Source organism: Onychostoma macrolepis, chromosome 17 (assembly GCF_012432095.1).
Source record: "Onychostoma macrolepis isolate SWU-2019 chromosome 17, ASM1243209v1, whole genome shotgun sequence".
Taxonomy (NCBI): domain Eukaryota; kingdom Metazoa; phylum Chordata; class Actinopteri; order Cypriniformes; family Cyprinidae; genus Onychostoma; species Onychostoma macrolepis.
This window is the reverse complement of record NC_081171.1, coordinates 29701055-29707957: the sequence shown is the minus strand read 5'-3', so window position 1 is coordinate 29707957 and position 6903 is coordinate 29701055. Positions and strand designations below refer to the sequence as shown.

General features: G+C 35.9%; 1 protein-coding gene across 7 annotated transcripts in view; it reads left to right on the top strand.

Moving 5' to 3' along the window:
- The first annotated feature begins 3722 nt into the window (after positions 1-3722).
- Positions 3723-6903, top strand: part of myt1lb (myelin transcription factor 1-like, b) — a 144462-nt gene continuing 141281 nt past the window's right edge. For all 7 annotated transcript variants that reach the window (XM_058749962.1, XM_058749963.1, XM_058749965.1 and 4 more), the window contains exon 1: positions 3723-3848. The gene's annotated coding sequence lies outside the window, so the exon portion shown is untranslated. The remainder of the gene's footprint in view (positions 3849-6903) is intronic.

Below are 6903 nucleotides of genomic sequence, written 5' to 3'. Positions count from 1 at the left end.
AATGAAACGTTAAGGCGTCTGAAATGTAAATGAAATTTATGGAGATACTAAATAATAACCCCATTAATTACAATAAGTGTTAACTTAACTAACTAAGAGTGACACAAGTAACAACATGTCACTCAAAGCCTTCTATGGCAATTTTGGTGGCCCATCTTACCCCAAGGGGCTAATTTTATGTGTTTATTTCAAAATAAAAAACTATATATATAATGTTTGGCATTTTCTGGCTGACGCAGAGCTCCTGCATGCGTCTTTCACAGTTACCACACAACTTAGTGTCAGGATGATGAACAGCCCAGTGATCACATCCACGCACAATCACTCCATCTCACGCAAAACCAAGCACTTTATCTTTAATCACTTCCCTGTCAGTTATTTGATGTCATGTGTTCACGGATATCATGTTTTCTAATCACCTTCTAATCTCATTTAATAATTTTTTTCTTTTCAGCATCAGTGGATTAAAGATAAATAAACTGGATTGTCAGAAGAAAAAATTAATTCTTGAGTTGAATAATAGCATATAAAGCAGTAATGAATGAAACGCATAATCACTTAAAACAATTGAGCTGACAATAGAATGGCAATTTAGCCACAGAATTAAAACTGATACAAATGCTGAAATGGAATCTCTGAGTGATTTGGAACATTCTACTGTGCATAGACGGCAGATTACAGCACACACAAGAACCACAGTGCAACAACTGATTCCAAAGGAAGCAGGCAAAATTGATCTTGTAAGCCTGAAAATACAAAGCAAATTCAAATATTATGTAAAATAGTTAATTTTTGATTAAAATGTCAGTATTGAAAGAATTAGAATTAAAACATGTTTTTGAAAGAAGTCTCTTCTGCTCACCAAGGCTGCATTTACTGTATTTGATCAAAATACAGTAAAAACAGTAATATTGTAAAATATTGAATTTTCAGCATCATTAAGCAGTCTTCAGTGTCACATGATCTTCAGAAATCATTCTAATATGCTGATTTGCTGCTCAAGAAACATTTCTGAGTATTAGCAATCTTGAAAACAGTTGTGCTGCATGCTTACTATTTTTGTGGAAACTGATACTTTTTTTCAGGATTCTTTGAGTACTAGAAAGTTTAAATGAATAGCGTTTATTTTAAATATGTATTTTATGTAACAATGTAAAGTATTTCACTTTTGATCAGTTGAATGTGTGATAGACAGACAGACAGAGACAGATAGATAGATGAGCCTAAACTTTTGAACAGTATGTAAATATTCTGTGATTGTCATTTCTCTTTGGATTAGCCACAATCTTGAATTAGGTTTTGTGTGTGTGTGTGTCTGCAAAATACATGCACTTCTGTGTTAAAATTTGGGCAAAATAATGTTTCTTATGTACGGTGGCTGAGAGATCTCAACGCGCTGCAAATAGAAAAAAACTTCATCAATTTGACAACACGCACTACAAATGCTGCAAATGTTCACAACACAACCAAACAAAGAAACGCACTGCAAATAAAATTCTTTATTTGGTTGTGTTGTGAACATTTGCAGTGCGTTTTTTTATTTGTTTACATTGTGAGAATTTGCAGCACCTGCTGTCAAACTGATGAAGATGTTTTCTTAATTTGCTGGTGCTTTTTCAATCTGCATGTGCTTTCTGAAGTTGCAGCACGTTGAGCTCTCTCGGCCACCATACTTATGTCCTGTTGCACAGAAAGCAAAATCCCATCACAGACTAGAATTCCAGCTAACAGGCATCATTCTCAGAACTTTGGCTAATGTTCTGGCAGCGTTCTTTCAAAGATATGAACAAAGATCTTTCTCTAATGTTAACAGAATTTTCATTCCTAGTTTTCTAGTCTTTATTAACATTCTCAAACCATTACCACATACACATCATTTACTGCACATCATTTAATTTGTTTTGTTTTTTTCCTTAAATTTTCTTATTTGGATGTTCATCTAATATTTTATTTTATTTCTATTTTTTTTTTTTTAAACATTACTATTAACTATTTGCTTTAAAACGTTCAGAGAACATTTGAAAGTAACGTTCCTATATTGTTTGCAAAATGATAAAGAACGTTCCCTTAATGTTTTCACTATAAAGCATATAAAACATTTAGAAAACTGGACATTTTGACAACAAATTTGAGAACAAATGTTTTCATAATTAAATATTATCATTATCAAAATATCATTAACATTATCAAAATATCCTTAGAACATTTTACATTTACATTTATGCATTTAGCAGACACTTTTATCCAAAGCGACTTACATTGCATTCAAGTTACAGTTTTTTTTTTTTTTTTTTTTTTACATTTTATCAGCTCTTGCTTTCCCTGGGAATCAACCCATGATCTTGGCGTTGCTAGCGCCATGCTCTACTATTTGAGCTACAGGAAAGCTGTAAAGAACAAGCTTTAAAGAACATAAATGTTATTTCACAAACATAGAATGTTTAATAGAATGTTTGTTTAAAGTTGTTTTGTCTTGTCTGCACCAATAACCTTGTGGGCAGCGCACCATATAGCCGTTGCGCTTCAGACATCCCGAGTTCGAGTCCCAGCTCGCAGACCTTTCCTGATCCCGTCCCCCTTTTCTCTCTCCCACCTCGCTTCCTGTCTTAAAATACTGTCCTATCCGAAAAAAAAAAAAAAGTTATCTGGTCTTTAATAACCTTCTTAAAACATTGGCGGAAAAACATTATTTACACAATTCAAGTAATGTTTTTTTTTTTCACCCGAAACGTTCTTTTGTGAACATTCATCAACGTTTTGTAAATGTTACTACAAGGTACTTGTTTTAAACCGTTCAGAGAACATTAGCTATATTAAAACATTATTAAAACATTTAGAAATTTGTACATTTTGAACGTTCAGAGAACATTAGAACGAATGTTTCCATAACTTAACGGGAACGTTATCAAAACATTTATTTATTTATTTATTGTGCTAGCTGGGATATCACTTACCAGCCCAACACATGGACTGTGTGGATGTGCGTAGAGCGGATATATGGATAGCATCGCTTTTGTCTGGGAGGAGACAGATCTATCTGCCGGAGCAGGGGAGGTTGGCTGCTTCTTAAGCCAGTTATCTAAGCGCTCCACGCTGCTGGTGCTCTGCCAGCGCTCACAGCCTGACGACATTAATGAGTCCAGCGAGTCCCGCTCTCTTCTGCAGGCAAATGATGGACGTATGCATGAGATTCCCTGATACTAGCCCAAATAAAGCACACAAACACACACACACACACGCACACAGAGCGCAAGGCCTATGGGAAGCAGTGATGCTGCGAGCTACACGCGAACACGCCACACACAGAGCAAGGAAGGGAGATAGAGCACATTTAGTCCATGATACAGAGAAGGCAAACGCATCCTAATCATTCGCGCCTGTGGCACAGAGATGGGTGGAGGTCTGGGCTCTGAGCTGAGGATGCACGCATCACGCTGATGGTAAGCGCTTCACATTACGGCTCTGACTCACGTACAGCTGTTTTTTTTTTTTCTTCTTCTTTTTCTTTTTCTTTTTCTTTTTTGTCTCTATGGCGGCCGCGTCCTCACATCCTTTTGCTCCGCCTCATTGGTGCTTCCCCCATTCCTTGGTTTCTCTCTCTCTCAGAGCTCCAGGCCAATTGGTTGCCTGCCTTCCACCGTTATCTGCTCTCTCCCTTCTCCGGCTGTCTCCGCGTCTCTCCTCTTCCTCTGTCTTCCCTACACTCGTGAAGAATGATTAGCATACGGGAGGCGAGAGGAACTTTCCAGCGCGAGTGAACAGGAGAACAAGTGCGCAAAAGGAAGGACGCTGGAAAATACCATCAGCAGCGATTGGAAAGTTTGAGCGAAGACCACATTTCCAGACTGGTGGGTCACTCGTGATTTTATTTCTGGCTGGACTGCTTTGCAGGCATTGCTCTGATTGAAGAGTTGAGCTTGTACAGCTCGTGTTTATTAGTTGGTGTAGTGCAGTTGTTACCAGACTCTTAGAAATGATGAGCTTATAGTGACAGTGACCTATTGTAATATGGTTGATGTAGTCAGTTACTTTAATATCTGAAAATGTAGATGAACATTTTGTTTTTACAATGTAATAAGAATGATTGCTTATTATTTTTTATGTCTTGTTTTCCAGTACAAATTAACATTATTAAATCAAGATGCATTTTCTTGAGAAGGACACATTACTTAAGTTATTAATTCTTGTTTTCTGAAGAATTTATCAAAATTAAGTGGGGTTATGCTTTAAAAAAATAAAAATAAAATAATAATCTGCCAGTAGACTTTCCCCCCCTTTGAATAAAGTTTAAATTTCCCAACCTATTGACAGATGTTCTTTCTTGTTTAATGCATAAACTTTTTATTTTATTTTTATTTTATAGTAAATTTTATTGACAAATACCAAGACTTTATTTTTTTTCCCAGTGAAAGTATGGTGGGATGATTAAAGGAGCATATTGAATGAGTGAAGTTCAGTTGTTCAGAAGATTATAGTTTGGTTTTCTGTGATCCTACTATACTTTTTTAAACAAATTCTTTCCCAATGCACAGTCATTTGTTCTGTGTCAAGCACTACTGCATTAGTGTTTACAGCAAACAGCCATATACTTCGTCCTGGCATGCTGCTCAAAGAGTCATCCATGCTAATGTGGATATTGTGAGAGGTAAACATGTCTCGCAGGTCACGAGCTGTTGGGCTTGTTCTCCAGAAGCTTCTGTGGGCTTGGTTTGTTGTGTGAAATGGCACAGCACTACAGTCCATATGGTTCTGGGTTGGACTTACTGTACAAAGGCTGGACTGTTCGAAACCTTCATTGTTATCTGTGCGCTGCTGGGAAACTTCAGTTTTCTTGAGATGAGCATAAATGAGCTGTTTTCAAGGAAGAACGCATGAACATGTCTTCATAAGAAAGCGGTTTCTTATGTTGTGGTCACTGGTCATATTAGTTTAGACAATTTTTCCACATTAAATATCAGATAGATTTGTGTCACTGAGCGTTCCCTATCCCAGCTCATATATTTTGGGTGACACATTTGCTTTTCATACTTGTAATTCTTTGTCTTACTCATATGTCAACAAACAATCTCTGAAGTAACATCAACATAACTGGTTGATCGTGATATTTCTAAGAAACTGCGAATCAGAAACCTTTCCTTCAGTTGTCTGCTAAGTGATGTGAAGCAAACGCTCTTTCATGATGTAACTCAATCCAGCGCTGTACTGTAGTCTGGAAATGAGACAGAGTGCACTTTGTTTTGTCTTAATGATCTATATTGTAAGACTCACACACTCAACGCTGTGAGTGAAAGGGCAATGTATGTCATGTGCTAATATCAAATTAGTGGAAATTGCTTTCTTGTATTCAGACAATGACATACATGCTGAAAATTAGAAGCATTTTATTCTATATTTAGCCATTTCTCAATGACAATCCAATTCACCCAGCATACAATTTCTGAATTGTTTGGGAAACCAGCATGCAAATGTGATTGAGTTTACTTTATGTGTTGAATATGCAATATCTTTAATGAATATATGTGACCCTGGAGCACAAAACCAGTCTTAAGTCGCTGGGGTATATTTGTAGCAATAGCCAAAAATACATTGTATGGGTCAACACTATAGATTTTTCTTTTATGCCAAAAATCATTAGTATATTAAGTAAAGATCATATTCCATGAAGATATTTTGTAAATTGACTACTGTAAATATATCAAAACGTCGTTTTTGATAAGTAACATGCATTGCTAAGCGATTTTCTCAATATTTTGATTTTTTTGCACCCTCAGATTCCAGATTTTCAAATAGTTGTATCTCAGCCAAATATTGTCAGATCCTAACAAACATTAATGGAAAGCTTATTTATTCAGCTTTCAGATGTTGTATAAATCTCAATTTCGGAAAAATTACACTTAAGACTGGTTTTGTGGTCCAGGGTCACATATGATTTAACTAGATATGTTATATTATATTATATACACCAGTTTGTTCTGGTCCTCAAATCTGATTGGCTGAGAGGTCTTTCCACCCATGAGATATTCCCCCAGTATCACTACAGGAATCGTTTTACTGTTTGTATCGCTCCGCTTGGAGTATTTCTCACACTGACTCTCATGGCGGACACCCAAATCCACTATAACTTTATAAATAATACTGTTTTTGTGCCACAGAATGTAGTTTTAAGAGTTTTTAAGCGATAATATAATTGCTTAGACTTCAAATGTGCGGTTTGTTAATGTCTATTTCAAAATGTGCTTCGACGTTTTTGTAGATGTGAGCTCCAGTGTGTCAGCGGCCGTTCAGCGCTCATGAGTAAATTTGGGTAAATTTATCGGGCAGTCTTTGGTCTCATTAATCTATTATTTGTTCCAGAGCAAATAGTTTTGGCTGAGGGCAAATTCTTATAACTTTATATTTTATTTAACTTTAATGCTGTATATCAGAACCCTGTCTTTGTACTTTTGCCTGCCTACTTTGCCTAACCATGCTGATATACAGCAATATCACACGGCTGCTCATGTATTATTGCTGTTACAATTGATAGGCTTTAATTTGTGATTCTTGTTGTTTAGTAATTAATCAATTAATCAGAAATCTGTTAGTCAGTAGTTACAGTCATGCTTAAACTGTTTTACAGAGATCTATTGCAATATTGAAAGGAGCGTATTTGCAATCATTTGTGTTTATGGAAATGCTGATTCTATATTCTAAATAACATTGATAATTAAGGCCAGTAATGAATGATGTATTAATGACCAGAACATGTTTGTCAGTTTTGTATGTTGTATTGTATATAACGTGAAGAAGTCTTGTGTTTTCTTTGATGTGACAGAGTCATTGCTCAAAACAGTGATGATTGAAAACACTACTTATGTCTTTCGTGTGTCTCTGAGAGAGATTATTGTAAAAATAGCATGTCCT